The following is a 16,611-nucleotide window of genomic DNA, read 5'->3' on the forward strand; positions in this document are numbered from 1 at the left end:
ATATTAGCTGTGGGCTTCTCATAAATGGCTTTTTATGATTTTAAGTATGTTCCTTCTATCCTGACTTTCTCGAGAGTTTTTATTAAGAAAGGACACTAAATTTGGTTAAATGCATTTTCTGCATCGATTGATAGGGTCATATGGTTCTTATCTTTTCTTTTATTATTGTGGTGTATCACATTGATTGATTTGCAAATACTGGACGAACCCTGCAGCCCAGGAACGAATCCCACTTGATCATGGTGAATAATTCTTTTTATATGTTGTTGAATTCGATTTACTAGTATCTTGTTGAGAATTTTTGCATCCATATTCATCAGGGATATTGGCCTGTAGTTCTCTTTTTTTGCTGGGTCTCTGTCTGGTTTAGGAATCAAAGTAATGCTGGCTTCATAGAATGAGTCTGGAAGTTGTCCTTCCCTTTCTATTTTTTGGAGCAACTAGAGAAGGATAGGTATTATCTCTGCTTTAAAATTCTGGTAGAATTCCCCAGTGAAGCCACCTGGTCCTGGACTCTTACTTGTTGAGAGATTTTTGATTTTTGATAACTGATTCAATTTCTTCGCTGGTTATGGGTCTGTTCAAGTTTTCTATTTCTTCCTGTTTAAGTTTTGGAAATGTGTGGGTGCTTAGTAATTTGTCCATTTCTTCCAGGTTGTCCCGTTTGTTGGCATATAATTTTTCCTAGTATTCCCTGATAATTGCTTATATTTCTGAGGGATTGGTTGTAATAATTCCATTTTCATTCATTATTTTATCTATTTGGGTCCTCACACTTTTCTTTTTGAGAAGCTTGCCTAGAGGTTTATCAATTTTGTTTATTTTTTCAAAAGACCAACTCTTGGTTGGTCTTGGTCTTATTGATCTACTCTACAGTTCTTTAGATTCTATAGTGTTTATTTCTGCTCTGATCTTTATTATTTCTCTTCTTCTGCTGGGTTTGGTGTTTCTTTGCTGTTCTGCTTCTAATTCCTTTAGGTGTGATGTTAGGTTTTTTATTTGCGATTTTCTTGTTTCTTGAGATAGGCCTGGATTGCAATGTATTTTCCTATCAGGTCTGCCTTCGCCGCATCCCAAAGTGTTTGGATTGTTGTATTTTCATTTTCATTTGTTTCCATATATTTCTTAATTTCTTCTCTAATTGCCTGGTTGACCCATTCATTCTTTAGTAGGGTGTTCTTTAACCTCCATGCTTTTGGAGGTTTTCCAGACTTTTTCCTCTGGTTGATTCAAGTTTCATAGTACTGTGGTCTGAAAGTGTACATGGTATGATCTCAATTCTTGTATACTTATGAAGGGCTGTTTTGTGACCCAGTATGTGATCTATCTTGGAGAATGTTCCATGTGCATTGGAGAAGAAAGTATATTCTGTTGCTTTGGGATGCAGAGTTCTAATATATCTGCCAAGTCCATCTGATCCAATGTATCATTCAGGGCCCTTGTTTCTTTATTGACCGTGTGTCTAGATGATCTATCCATTTCTGTAAGTGGGGTGTTAAAGTCCCCTGAAATTACCACATTCTTATCAGTAAGGTTGCTTATGTTTGTGAGTAATTGTTTCATATATTTGGGGGCTCCTGTATTCGGCACATAGACATTTATAATTGTTAGCTCTTCGTGATGGATAGATCCTGTAATTATTATATAATGACCTTGATCTTCATCTCTCGTTACAGGCTTTAATTTAAAGTCTAGTTTATCTGATATAAGTAAGGCTACTCCAGCTTTCTTTTGACTTCCAGTAGCATGATAAATAGTTCTCCATCCCCTCAATCTCAATCTAAAGGTGTCCTCAGGTCTAAAATGAGTCTCTTGTGGACAGCAAATAGATGGGTCTTGTTTTTTTATCCATTCTGATACCCTATGTCTTTTGGTTGGTGCATTTAGTCCATTTACATTCAGTGTTATTATAGAAAGATATGGGTTTAGAGTCATTGTGATGTCTGTAGGTTTCATGCTTGTAGTGATGTCTCTGGTACTTTTTCTCACAGGATCCCCCTTAGGATCTCTTGTAGGGCTGGTTTAGTGGTGATGAATTCCTTCAGTTTTTATTTGTTTGGGAAGACCTTTATCTCTCCTTCTATTCTGAATGACAGATATGTGGATAAAGGATTCTCGGCTGCATATTTTTTTCTGTTCATCATATTGAAGATTTCCTGCCATTCCTTTCTGGCCTGCCAAGTTTCAGTAGATAGGTCTGCCACTCGTCTTATGGGTTTCCCTTTATATGTTAGAGTGTGTTTATCCCCAGGTGCTTTCAGAATTTTCTCTTTATCCTTGAATTTTGCCAGTTTCATTATGATAGGTCATGCAGAAGATCAATTCAAGTTACATGTGAAGGGAGTTTTTGTGCCTCTTGCATTTCAATGCCTTTTTCCTTCCCCAGATCAGGGAAGTTCTCAACTATGATTTGTTCAAGTACACCTTCAGCCCCTTTCTCTCTCTCTTTCTCTTCTGGAATTTCTATTATACGGATATTGTTCCATTTGATTGCATCACTTAGTTCTCTAATTCTCCCCTCATACTCCTGGATTTTTTTCTCTCTCTTTTTTTCAGCTTCCTCTTTTTCCATAATTTTATCTTCTAATTCACCTATTCTCTCCTCTGCCTCTTCAATACATGCTATGTCTGCCTTCATTTATTTTGCACATCATTCATAGCATTTTTAAATTCATCATGACTATTTTTTTTTTTTTTTTTTTTTTTTTTTTTTTTTTTTTTTTTTTTTTTTATTTTTTATTTTATTTATTTATTTATTTATTTATTTATTTATTTATTTATTTATTTATTTTTTTAAATTTAGTCCCTTGATCTCTGTAGCAATAGATTCTCTTCTGTCCTCAGCTTTTTTGAAGCCCAGTGATTAATTTTATGACTATTATTCTAAATTCTTCTTCCGTTATATTGCTTAAATGGTTTTTGATCAATTCATTAGCTGTTGCTCCAACCTGCAGGGCACTTCCTCTGTGCTGTCAGGAGAAACTTGTGTTGGTGGGCGGGGCTGCAGTCAGACCTGATGTCTGTCCCCAGCCCACTGCTGGGGCCACAGTCAGACTGCTGTGTACCTTATCTTCCCCTCTCCTAGTGACAGGACTCACTGTGGAGTTGTGTGGCCCCTGTCTGGGCCCCTTGCATACTGCCAGGCTTGTGGTGCTGCCTCGATGGGATCTGTCCATTGGCGTATTAGCTGGGGTTGATCCGCCAGGTGCACAGGGCGGGAGGTGCAGGCTTAGCTAGCTTTGCTGTCAGTGGTCCCCTGTGAGAGGGGCCCTGCAGCACTGGGAGGGAGGCAGGCCCATCCGAGGGATGGATCCACAGAAGCACAGCATTGGGCATTTCCGTGGTGCATGCAAGTTTGGTGAGGGGGACTGGTTCCCTTTGGAATTTTGGTTGGGGATGGAAGAGGGAGATGGCACTTACCAGTGCCTTTGTTCCCTGCCGAGCTGAGCTCTGTATTCCTGGGCTCAACAACTCTCCCTCTTGGTGTCCTCTTGCCCTCCCAGTTCTCTGAAAGTAGAGCTGTTGACTTTTAACATTCCAGATGTTAAGTCCTGCTGGCTGTCAGAACTGTCAGAGTTCAGGCCCTTCTGCTTCTGCAAGCCAGACTTTGGGGGCTCTGCCTTGCCCGGCAGGCTGCCCTTCCACTGTCCTGGATCCTTCCTGCCAGTCCATGTAGCACGCACCACATCTCTGCCCTTCCTACCCTCTTCTGTGGGCCTCTTGTCTACGCTTGGCTCCAGAGAGTCTGTTCTGCTAGGCTTCTGGTGGTTTTCTGGGTTATTTAGGCCGATGTGGGTGGAATCTAAATTATCAGCAGGACGAGGCTAGTCCAGCATCCTCCTATTTTGCCATCCTCCGCCAATATCCTCATATAGTATTTCTATATTTAACTTTTTGTGTAATCACCAAATCTTTCCACACTGAAGTCTCTTTATTTTGTTTATGCTTCTGCATTTAACTTTAATGCCACTGATAACTTAATGAAACAAAGATGTTACTTAAAGGACAAATTCTACACAGTAAACTTTTAAGACATTGAAGATAAATGATGAATCACTAAATTCTACTCAATATTGTAATATTGGTTTCAGGAGTAGAATTCAGTCATTCAACATTTACATACAACACCCAGTGCTCATCATAACAGGTGTCCTCCTTAATAACCATCACCCATCTAGCTGTTCCCCCAACCACCTTCCTCCATAAATCCTTAGTTTATTCTCTATTATTAAGAATCTCTTATGGATTTTCCCCCTCTCTCTTCTTTTACACCTCCCATATATTCATCTCTTTTGTTTCTTAAATTCCACATATGAGTGAAATCATATGGAATTGTATTTCCCTGACTGACTTATTTCACTTAGTATAATACACTCTAGCTCCATCCACATTGTTGAAAATGCCAAGGTTTCATTTTTTGATGGCTGAATAATATTCCAATTCACACACACACACACACACACACACACACACACACACACACACACACATCTTCTTTATCCATTCATCAGTTGATGGACATTTGGGCTCTCTCCATCATTTGGCTATTGCTGATAATGCTGCTATAAACATTGGGGGTGCATGTATCCTGTATCCCTTCTTATCTGTATTTTTGTATCCTTTGGATAAGTACCTAATAGTGCAATGGCTGAATCATAGGGTACTTCTATTTTTAACTATTTGAGGAAAATCCATACAGATTTCTAGAGTGGCATCACCAGTTTGCATTCCTACCAACAGTGTGAGAGGGTTATCCTTTCTCCACAGTCTCATCAACACCTGCTGTTTCTTGTGCTGTTGATTTTAGCCATTCTGACAAGTGTGAGCTAATATCTCATTGTAATTTTGAATTGCTTTTCCCTGATGATAAGTGATGAGCCAATGTATCTGTTGGCTATCTGTATGCCTTCTTTGGAGAAATGTCTCTTTATGTATTCTGCTCATTTAAAAAAAAATTTTTACATTTTATTTATTTTTGATAGACAAAGACAGAGCACAAGTGGGGGAGGGTCAGAGAGAGACGGAGACACAGAATCCGAAGCAGGCTCCAGGCTCTGAGCTGTCAGCACAGAGCCCAATGCAAGGCTTGAACTCACAAACTGAGAGATCATGACCTGAGCTGAAGTCGATGCTTAACCGACTGAGCCACCCAGGCGCCCCAGTATTCTGCCCATTTTTAAATTGGATTACTTGTTTTTTTTGGTTTTGAGTTTTATAATTTCCTTATATATTTTTGATACTAACCCTTTATCATATATGTAACTTGCAAATATAATTTCCCATTCTGTAGGTTGGTTTTAGTTATTTTTATTATTTCCTTTACTATGCAGAACTTTTTAATTTTGATGTAGTGACATTGGTTTATTTTTTATTTTGTTTCCTTTCCCTCAGGAGACACATCTAGAAAGAAGTTGTTCTGTCTGATGTCAAAGAAATTACTGCCTGTGTTCTCTTTTAGGATTTTTATAGTTACAGGTATCACATTTAAGTCTTTAATCCATTTTGAATTTATTTTTGTGCATTGTATAAAAAAATCCAGTGTCCTTTTTTTGCATGGTGGAGTCCAGTTTTCCCAACACCACTTGTTGAAGGGACTTTTTTTCCCATTAGATATTCTTTCCTACTGTGCTGAAGATAAACTGACCATATAACTGTAGGTTTATATCTGGATTTTCTACTATATTCCATCGATCTAGATATATCTATATTTCTGCCAGTAACATACTATTTTTCCCCCAGTTTTAATTTTAATTCCAGAGAGTTAACAGTGTAATATTAGAATCAGTTATAGAATTTAGTGATTCATCACTTAGATACAACATCCAGTGCTCATCATTACAAGTGGACTCCTTAATACCCATAATATATTTATATCTTCCCCTGCCTGCCTACCTCCCACCCAGTAATCATCAGTTTGTTCTCTATAGGTAATACTTTGCTTCATGGTTTGATTCTTTTTATTTCCCCCCATGTTTATTTGCTTTGTTTCTTAAATTCCACATATAAGTGAAATCATATGGCATTTGTCTATCTCTGACTGACTTATTTACCTTATCATAATACTCTCTAGTTCCATCCACATGATTGCAAATGGCAATATTTCGTTCTTTTTGGTATATATATATATATATATATATATATATATATATATATATGACATCTTCTGTATGCATTCATCAGTTGATGGATATTTGGGATCTTTCCATAACTTGGCTATTGTTGATAATGCTGCTATAAACATCAGGTGCATGTATCCCTTTGAATCAGTATTTTTGTATCCTTTGGGTAAATACCTAGTAGTGCAATTGCTGGATCATAGGGTAGTTCTAATTTAAAATTTTTGAGGAACTTCTATACTATTTTTGATAGTGGCTGCACCAGTTTGCATTCCCAACAACAGTATAAGAGTGTTCCCATTTCTCTGCACCTTGCCACCTGTTGTTTCCTGTGTTGTTAATTTTAGCTATTCTGACTGGTGTGAGGTGATATCTAACTGTAGTTTTTTTAACTTTATTTTTTCTTTTTTAAAATTTACATCTCAATCAGTTAGCATATAATGAGGCAATGATTTCAGTAGATTCCTTAATGCCCCTTACCCATTTAGCCCATACCCCTCCCAGAACGCCTCCAGCAACCCTCAGTTTGTTCTCCATATTTATGAGTCTCTTCTGTTTTGTCCCCTTCCCTGTTTTTATATTATTTTTTACCTTCCCTTATGTTCACCTGTTTTGTCTCTTAAAGTCCTCATATGAATTAATTCATATGATTTTTGTCTTTCTCTAATTTCATCTAGCATAACACCCTCCAGTTCCATCCACGTAGTTGCAAATGGCAAGATTTCATTCTTTTTGATTACTGAGTAATACTCCATTGTATAAATATACCACATCTTCTTTATCCATTCATCCATCAATGGACATTTGGGCTCTTTCTATACTTTGGCTATTGTTGATAGTGCTGCTAAAAACATGGCAGTGCATGTGTCCCTTCGAAACAGCACACCTGTATCCCATGAATAAATGCCTAGTAGTGCAATTGCTGGCTCTTATGGTAGTTCTATTTTTAGTTTTTTGAGGAACCTCCATACTGTTTTCCAGAGTGGCTGCACCACTGTTTGCATTCCTACCAACAATGCAAAAGAGATGCTCTTTCTCCGCATCCTCACCAACATCTGTTGTTGCCTGAGTTGTTAATGTTAGCCATTCTGACAGGTGTAAGGTGATATCTCATTGTGGTTTTGATTTGTATTTCCCTGATGATGAGTGATGTTGAGCACTTTTTCATGTGTTGGTTGGCCATCTGGATGTCTTATTTGGAGAAGTGTCTATTCATGTCTTTTGCCCATTTCTTCACTGGATTCTTTGTTTTTTGAGTGTTGAGTTTGATAAGTTATTTGTATGTTTTGGATACTAACCCTTTATCTGATATGTCATTTGCAAATATCTTCTCCCATTCTGTCGTTTGCCTTTTAGTTTTGCTGATTGTTTCCTTCACTATGCAGAAGATTTTTATTTTGATAAGGTCCCAGGAGTTCATTTTTGCTTTTGTTTCACTTGCCTCTGAAGACGTGTTGAGTAAGAAATTGCTGCAGGCAAGATCAAAGAGGTTTTTGCCTGTTTTCTCCTCGAGGATTTTGATGGCTTCCTGTCTTACATTGAAGTCTTTCATCCACTTTGAGTTTATTTCTGTGTATGGTGTAAGAAAGTGGTCCAGGTTCATTCTTCTACATGTTGCTGTCCAGTTTTCCCAGCACCACTTGCTGAAGAAACTGTCTTGATTCCACTGGATATTCTTTCCTGCTTTGTCAAAGATTAGTTGCCCATATGTTTGTGGGTCCATTTCTGGGTTCTCTATTCTGTTCCATTGATCTGAGTGTCTGTTCTTGTGCCAGTACCACACTGTCTTGATGACTACAGCTTTGTAGTATAGCTTGAAGTCTGGGGTTGTGATGCCTCCTGCTTTGGTTTTCTTTTTCAAGATTGCTTTGGCTATTCGGGGTCTTTTCTGGTTCCATAAAAATTTTAGGATTATTTGTCCTAGCTCTGTGAAGAATGCTGGTGTTACTTTGATAGGGATTGCATTGAATATGTAGATTGCTTTGGGTAGTATCAACATTTTAACAATATTTGTTCTTCTTATCCAGGAGCGTGGAATCTTTTTCCTTTTCTTTGTGTCTTCTTCAATTTCTTTCATAAGCTTTCTATAGTTTTCAGTGTATAGATTTTTCACCTCTTTGGTTAGATTTATTCCTAGGTATTTTATGGTTTTTGGCACAACTATACATGGGAACGATTCCTTGAGTTCTCCTTCTGTCGCTTCATTGTTGGTGTATAGGAAGGCAACCGATTTCTCTGCATTGATTTTATATCCTGAAACTTTGCTAAATTCATGAATCAGTTCTAGCAGTTTTTTGGTGGAATCTTTTGGGTTTTCCCTATAGAGTATCATGTCATCAGCAAAGAGTGAAAGTTTGACCTCCTCCTGGCCAATTTGGATGCCTTTTACTTCTTTGTGTTGTCTGATTGCAGAGGCCAAGACTTCCAATACTATGTTGAATAAGAGTGGCGAGAGTGGGCATCACTGTCTTGTTCCTGACCTTAGGGGGAAAGCTCTCAGTTTTTCCCCATTGAGGATGACATTAGCCTTGGGTCATTCATATATGGCTTTTATGATCTCGAGGTATGATCTTTCTATCCCTATTTTCTTGGGGGTTTTTATCAAGACAGGATGCTGTATTTTGTCAAATGCTTTTTATGCATCTATTGAAAGGATCATATGGTTCTTGTCCTTTCTTTGATTGATATGATGAATCACGTTAATTGTTTTGTGGATATTGAAGCAGCCCTGCATCCCAGGTATAAATCCCACCTGGTCGTGGTGAATAGTTTTTTAATGTATTGTTGGATCCAGTTGGCTAATATCTTGTTGAGGATTTTTTGCATCCGTGTTCATCAGGGAAATTGGTCTATAGTTCTCTTTTTTAGTGGGGTCTCTGTCTGGTTTTGGAATCAGGGTAGTTAATGTTGGCTTCATAGAAAGAGTTTGGAAGTTTTCCTTCCATTTCTATTTTTTGGAACTTCAAGAGAATAGGTGTGAACTCTTCCTTAAATGTTTGGTAGAATTCCCCTGGAAAGCCATCTGGCCCTGGACTCTTGTTTTTTGGCAGATTTTTTATTACTAATTCAATTTCCTTACTGGTTATTGGTCTGTTCAAATTTTCTATTTCTTCCTGTTTCAGTTTTGGTAGTGAATATGTTTCTAGGAATTTGTCCATTTCTTCCAGATTGCCCATTTTGTTGGCATATAATTGCTCATAATATTCTCTTATTATTGTTTTTATTTCTGTTGTGTTGGTTGTGATTTCTCTTCCTTCATTCTTGATTTTACTTATTTGGGTCCTTTCCTTTTTCTTCTTGATCAAAGTGGCTAGTGGTTTATCAATTTTGTTAATTCTTTCAAAGAACCAGCTTCTGGTTTCACTGATCTGTTCTACTGGTTTGGTTTTTTTGTTGTTGTTGTTTTTGATAGCATTAATTTCTGCTCTAATCTTTAGTATTTCCTGTTTTCTGCTGGTTTGGGGTTTTATTTGCTGTTATTTTTCCAGCTCCTTAAGGCATAAGGTTAGGTTGTGTATCTGAGATCTTTCTTCCTTCTTTAGGAAGGGCTGGATTGCTATATACTTTCCTCTTATGACCTCCTTTGCTGCATCCCAGAGGTTTTGGGTTCCGGTGCTATCATTTTCATTGACTTCCAGATACTTTTTAATTTCTTCTTTAACTGCTTGGTTAGCCCATTCATTCTTTAGTAGGATGTTCTTCAGTCTCCAAGTATTTGTTACCTTTCCAAATTTCTTCTTGTGGTTGGTTTTGAGTTTCATAGCATTGTGGTCAGAAAATATGCACGGTATGATCTCGATCTTTTTATACTTACTTAGGGCTGATTTGTGTCCCAATATATGGTCTATTCTGTAGAATTTTCCATGTGCACTGGAGAAGAATGTATATTCTGCTGCTTTAGGATGAAATGTTCTGAATGTATCTCTTAATTCCATCTGGTCCAATGTGTCATTCAAAGCCATTTTTTCCTTGTGAGTGAGGTGTTCAAGTATCCTACTATTATGGTATGACTATGGATGAGTTTCTTTATGTTTGTGATTAATTGGTTTATATATTTGGGTGCTGTCACATTTGGCGCATAAATGTTTACAATTGTTAGGTTTTCTTGGTGGATAGACCCCTTGATTCTGATATAATGCCCTTCTGCATCTCTTGATACAGTCTTTATTTTAAAGTCTAAATTGTCTGATATAAGTATGGCTACTCCGGCTTTGTTTTGTTGACCATTAGCATGATAGATGGTTCTCCATCCCCTGATTTTCAATCTGTAGGTATCTTTAGGTCTAAAGTGGGTCTCTTGTAAACAGCATATAGATGGGTCTTGCTTTCTTATCCATTCTGTTACCCTACGTCTTTTGATTGGATCATTGAGTCCACTGAGGTTTAGAGTGAGTCCTGAAAAATATGAATTTATTGCCATTATGATGCTTGTAGAGTTTGAGTTTGTGGTGGTGTTCTCAGTCCTTTCTAATCTTTTGTTGCTTTTGGTATTTTTTTTTCATCTTTCTCCCCTCAGAGTGTCCCCCTTAAAATTTCTTGCAGGGCTGGTTTAGTGGTTACAAACTCCTTTAATTTTTGTTTGTCTGGGAAACTTTTTATCTCTCCTTCTATTTCGAATGACAGCCTTGCTGGATAAAGAATTCCTGGTTGCATATTTTTATGATTCAGCACACTGAATATATCCCACCACTCCTTTCTGGCCTGCCAAGTTTCTGTGGATAGGTCTGCCGAAAACCTGATCTGTCTTCCCTTGTAGGTTAAGGACTTTTTTTCCCTTGCTGTTTTCCTGATTCTCTCCTTGCTTGAGTATTTTGTGAATTTGACTATGATATGCCTTGTTGATGGTCGGTTGTTAGAGGTTTATTAATTTTATTAATTGTTTCAAAGAACCATCTCCTGGTTTCATTGATCTGTTCTATTTTTTTAAATTTTCTATATCATTTATTTATGTTCTAACCTTCACTCTTTCCTTCCTTCTACTGGATTTAGGTTTTGTTTGTTATTGTTTTTGTAGCTCCTTTACGTGTAAGGTTAAGTTGTGTATTTGAGATTTTTCTTGCTTCTTGAAGTAGACCTATATTGCTATATACTTACATCTTAGGTGTTCTTTTGCTGCATCACAAAGGTTTTGGACCATCATGTTTTCATTTTAATTTGTCTTTATGTATTTTTAAATTTCTTATTTGATTTCATTTGACTCATGCATTGCTTGGTAGCATGTTGTTTAACCTTCATATATTTGTTGTCTTTCCAAATTTTTTATTGTGGTTCACTTCAAGTTTTATAATGTTGTTGTCAGAAAGATGCATGGTATGATTTCAGTCTTTTTGTACTTGTCGAGGCCTGATTTGTGACCTAGTATGTGATCTATTGTGAAGAATGTCCCACGTGCACTCGAGAAGAATGTATTCTGCTGCTTTAGGATAAAATGTTCTGAATATATCTGAATATATCTGTTAAGTCCATCTGGTCAATGCCATTAATTCCTTACTGGTTTTCTCCTTAGATGACCTGTAAGGTAGGGTGTTGATGTGTTGTTGTATTACTGTTGTATTATTATTATTTCCTTTATGTTTGTTATTAATAGTTTTATGTATTTGGGTGCTCCTATGTTGAGTGCATATATATTTACAATTGTCGTATCTTCTTGTTAAATAGCTCCCTTTTTTATGATATAGTGTCCTTCTTTATCTCTTGTTATAGTTTTTTTTTTTAATTTTGTCCAATATAAGAATTGCTAGTCTTCCTTTTGACATCCATTTGCATGATAGATGATTCTTTATGCTCGAACTTTCAATTTTCAGGTGTCTTTAGGTCCAAAATGAGTCTTTTGTAGGCAGCATATGGGTGAGTCTTTTTAAAAAAAATCTGTTCTGTTACCTTATATCTTTTGATTCAAGTGGTTAGCCCATTTACTTTTAAAATAATTATATATATATATATATATATATATATGCACTTGTTGCCATTTTATTACTTGTTTTGTGGTTGTTTCTGAAAATTTTCTCTGATAGTTTCTTGTATTTCTGCCTTTCATGTTTTGCCCATTTTCTCTAGTGATGTATTTGCATTTTTTCTCTATATTATTTTCATATTTATTATTGGTTTTGAGATATAGTTCCCACTGGGTTTGTATTAAGATTTTCTCTATATAGTAGTCTATATTAAGTTGGTGTTCATTTAGTTTGCACTTACTCTTTTCCCTCTGCTTCCTATGTTTTAGATATATATTATCATATTTTATATACTTTTGTGGTGAGTTCCTTGAATGATTTTTTTACAGAAATATTCATGTTTGCTGTTTTTTTATCTGCCTCTATACTGTCACTTTGTTCTCTCCTTTACACTCAAAGTGTCCCCTTTAATACTTTGCACAGGGCTAGTTCAGTGGTCATGAACTCCTTTAGTTTTGTTTGGGAAACTCTATATCTATTCTTTTATTCTGAAACATAGTTTTGGTGGATATTGAATTCTTAGCTGCAGATTTTTGCCATTTAGCATTTTGAAGATACCATGTTTCTCCCTTTTGACTTGCAAAGTTTCTTTTGACTAATCTGATAGCCTTTTGTGTTCTCCCCTATAAAATAATGACTATTTTTGTCTTGCTGATTTTAAAATTTTTTCTTTAACACTATATTTCACAGATTTAATTATAATATCTTGGTGTGGATCTGCTTTTGTTGATTTTTTGGGGGTTTTCAGTGCCTCGTGGATCTGGATATCTGTTCCTTTCCCAGGTTAGGGAAGTTTTCAGGTATGTTTTTCTTCAAATAAATTTTCTGCCCCTTTTTTTCTCTCTTCTAAGAATCGTATAATACAAATGTTAATACATTTGATCGAGTCATTGAGTTCCTTAAGTCTATCCTCATTTTGCATAATTCTTTTTTCTGTCTTTGGTTCAGTTTGAATACTTTAGTCTGTCATCTAGGTTAGTAATTTATTCCTCTGCTTCTTCCATTGTTCTCTTCATTCCATCAAGAATGTTTCTCATTTGTTTATTGTGCCCTTTATCTATGCTTTGTTATTCCTTCTCTCTGTGTTAAGGGTCTCACTCATGCCCTCCACTTTTTTCTCAAGTACAATGAGTATCCTTATGATCATTGCTTTAAATTTTCTATCAGGCATGTTACTTATATCTGTTGTGCTTAGATTTCTGGCTGTGGCCTGGCCTCTTCTCTCATTTTGGATAAATTCCTCTGTCTTCTCATTTTGTCTACATCTCTGTACCTGCTTGTCTGTGTTAGAAACATAAGCTACATTTCCTGTCCAGTCTCAAAGTTAAAGGCTTCCAAGGGGTTAGAGGTCTTGGACTGCCCTGCTTTTCACCAGAACCTGGCACTTCATTAGAGTGCCCTTTGTGTGTTGTTTATGCCCTGCTGTTGTGTCTGAATCACTTTTTCTTTCAGTGCAGTCGTGTGCACTGACTCTCTGCCTGTTGTGGGATGTGCTTGCTTTCTGTGGTGTTAGTGGGACCCAGGAAGGCCAACTCTGAGAGGTCTGTGCCTACTGTGGAACTTGAGAGCAGCAGTGTTACTAAATTTGCACTGGGCCACTAGTCCAATGCTGGATCCCTTGAAGCAATGCTTTCTTTGACTCAAGGCTGTGCACTGGGGTGGTGTGAAGCACAATACTGGGGAGGGTGCACAAAGATGGCTGGGTGTGGCTGAGTGGGGCATACAGATATGTATGGTGCACACTAGTAGCCCTGCACCCAGTGGCTGGGCAGGGCACATGCATGGCTTTAACAAAATTTGTACTGAGGCCAGGGCCCAGGGTAGCAGGCTTGGAGTGGGTGAGTACTCAGGAGAACTCATGGGTGTAGTACACTGCTAGGAGGTTAGATAGCAAGTATCTGTGCAGCTCCACCTCTCACATGTGTCTTTTTTTGTCCTAGAGGGTGGGGAAGGAAAATGGCACCTGTCAGCTCCCTCATTTTTGAAGTCCCTCAACAGGCTCAGAAATAAGTATGAACAGATGTCTTTCATTGGCCTCTGCCATTGTGTAAACTACTCTTTTTATGTTGCCTCTTCACATATGCTGCTGTTTCTTTAAGGGCAGCATCCCAGCTCTCACTGCCTTCTGAGCTTGCACAGTGCTGAATCAGATTACTTAAAAGTTCCAGGTTCCAAGTCCCACTAGTTTTACAAACCATGGAATTCAGCCCCTTTAGGTTTTACAGCCAAATTTTATAAGGATTGGTCTTCTCTGGGTGAGCTCCCTGGTGTGAGGGCCCATTTCTCTGCCCTCTATACATGTGCTTTTCCCTTCTTCTTGCAGGCAGCCTCCCTCTGCCTTTCTGACCTTCCTAACCTTTCAGATGTAGCTTCCCCTCTATATTTAATTGTAGAGTTTGTTCTTCCAGTCTTCAGATCACTCTCTGGTTTATTGACTTGGATGTGGATGATATCTAGTTGAAAATGAGGGATGGTGTGATCTCAGAGTCCTCCCACTCCACCATTTTCCAAAGCTCCCCTGAAGTCTCTTTAAAAGCACTGGATTAGGGGCACCTGGGTGGTTCAGTTGTTTAAGTGTCCAACTTCGTCTCAGGTCATGATCTCATGGTTCAGGAGTTCGAGCCCCAAATCAGGCTCTCTGCTGTCAGCACAGAGCCCGCTTTGTATCCTCTGTCCATCCCCTCTCTCTGCCCCTCTCCTGTTCACACACACTCTCTCAAAAATAAACATTAAAAGCATTGTATTATAATTTCTGATGTGTTTTTCAAACAATTTGTTCACCATTGTCAAAAAAGATTTTCCTTCTAGTTAAAGTGTTTCTTCATAGGATATTGGTGTTTATAATCAACAACTTATGGGTTTTTTTCATTGTTTATACTAAATATTCTCTTGCTTTCCATATATATATATGTATATATATATGTGTATGTATGTGTATATATATATGTATGTATATACACATACATACACACACACACACACACTTCAATGAGTTGAAGTTACTGTTGACAGTTAATGCTAACACATAGACATTTTGTGTTGTCTATGAGAGCATAATTCTTTGGGATCTCTTTCTTTTTGTGTACCTTCCCTAACTTATTTTGACAAGGCCATAATCTAATAGCAATTCTGACATTTATTTAGGCACATTTGCCTTCAAAAGTTGAAAGAATAAGACTAATTTATCATGCTATTTTTTAGGGGGGAATTGCTCCTGATCAATAATTACATGCTCTCTTCTCAGTGTTAAGGCCTTTAGTTTCCTAAAGCATAATTTTAAACATGTGTATTTTTCTTAATTAATAAATTGTACTAATGACCAACATATAGTATCATGTCACAATTTCTTTTATTATTTTTTAATATGAAATTTATTGTCAAACTGGTTTCCATACAACACCCCGTGCTCATCCAAAGAGGTGCCCTCCTCAATACCAATCATGCACCCTCCCCTCTTTTATTATTTTTTTAAGATTTCTATATTTTATTTTATTTATTTTTTAAATATAATTTATTGTCAAGTTAGCTAACATCCAGTGTATACAATGTGCTCTTGGCTTCAGGAGTAGATTCCCACAATTTCTATTTTACCTCAAGTGACTTTATGGTACAAATAAAATGTCCTGTTTATTTCTACCTCCAGTACAGAATGTGCAAAAGAACTCGTGGATGCATAAAAAGAAATCAAGGTGACTAGAACTATTCTATTATTATTGCTAATATCAGTGAATGTGACAAAAATAAGTGTGCTGGGAGTATCCTTAGATGTACTTATTTCTAAAAGACAATGTTGCCAACATATTGGCAGGATCAAGAATTAAACCAAATATTTATCTGCAAACCTATGATATGCCAGCTAATCTAGATTAACAAGAGAGAGAGATGGTCCTTTTCATGGAGTTTCCAGTCTTGTGCCACAAGACAAAGCACAAATAAGGAAAAATAATTCAAATAGTGATGATTACTAGATGGAAAAGGGCTATTCTTTAGATAAGACAGCTAAGAAAGACTTTTCTAAAGAGATAATATTTGAGCTGATGCCTGAATGACAAGGAGGAGACAGCTATGCAAAATATGATCCAGACAGAGGGAATAGAAAGTACAAAGGCCATGAAGTAAGAGGAGAGGTACACATATGCCAGACTTAAAGTACTTATAAGTGTAGACCCATGTGTAAGACCCATGTAAGTCACTATAGGGAACATAGATTTTTATTGCCAGCTCAATTTATATCAATAAATTTATATCAATATGGTTAAAGTACTTTAACCAAAATATTAATCTACCATGAAAAGTCCTAAATCTTGATTCAGAATTTTACATGAGAATTAAGTGGCAATTTCCCAACTCCTGTGATAGAGGACAAGCCATTGGAAGTAAATCCATTATAAGTCCAAAAATGATATCACTGTACCTTTTTTTTTTTTACCAGAAATTTATGTTTGAAATAACCTCAGACACTACTGATGAAAAGGAAAATGGTTTAGTTACAATAATGCATTTTTGTAATGCTTTCACATGAATTATGTTGTAATAGGAGA

At 37.0% G+C, this 16,611-nt stretch overlaps 1 protein-coding gene across 1 annotated transcript in view; it reads right to left on the bottom strand.

Annotated features, from left to right (window-relative positions):
- Positions 1-10,450: 10,450 nt before the first annotated feature.
- Positions 10,451-16,611, bottom strand: part of BRWD3 (bromodomain and WD repeat domain containing 3) — a 251,447-nt gene continuing 245,286 nt past the window's right edge. Inside the window, exon 42 of the transcript XR_009257105.1 lies at positions 10,451-10,511. The gene's annotated coding sequence lies outside the window, so the exon portion shown is untranslated. The remainder of the gene's footprint in view (positions 10,512-16,611) is intronic.

The sequence above is a fragment of the Neofelis nebulosa genome, chromosome X, assembly GCF_028018385.1.
Source record: "Neofelis nebulosa isolate mNeoNeb1 chromosome X, mNeoNeb1.pri, whole genome shotgun sequence".
In the NCBI taxonomy this organism is placed as follows: domain Eukaryota; kingdom Metazoa; phylum Chordata; class Mammalia; order Carnivora; family Felidae; genus Neofelis; species Neofelis nebulosa.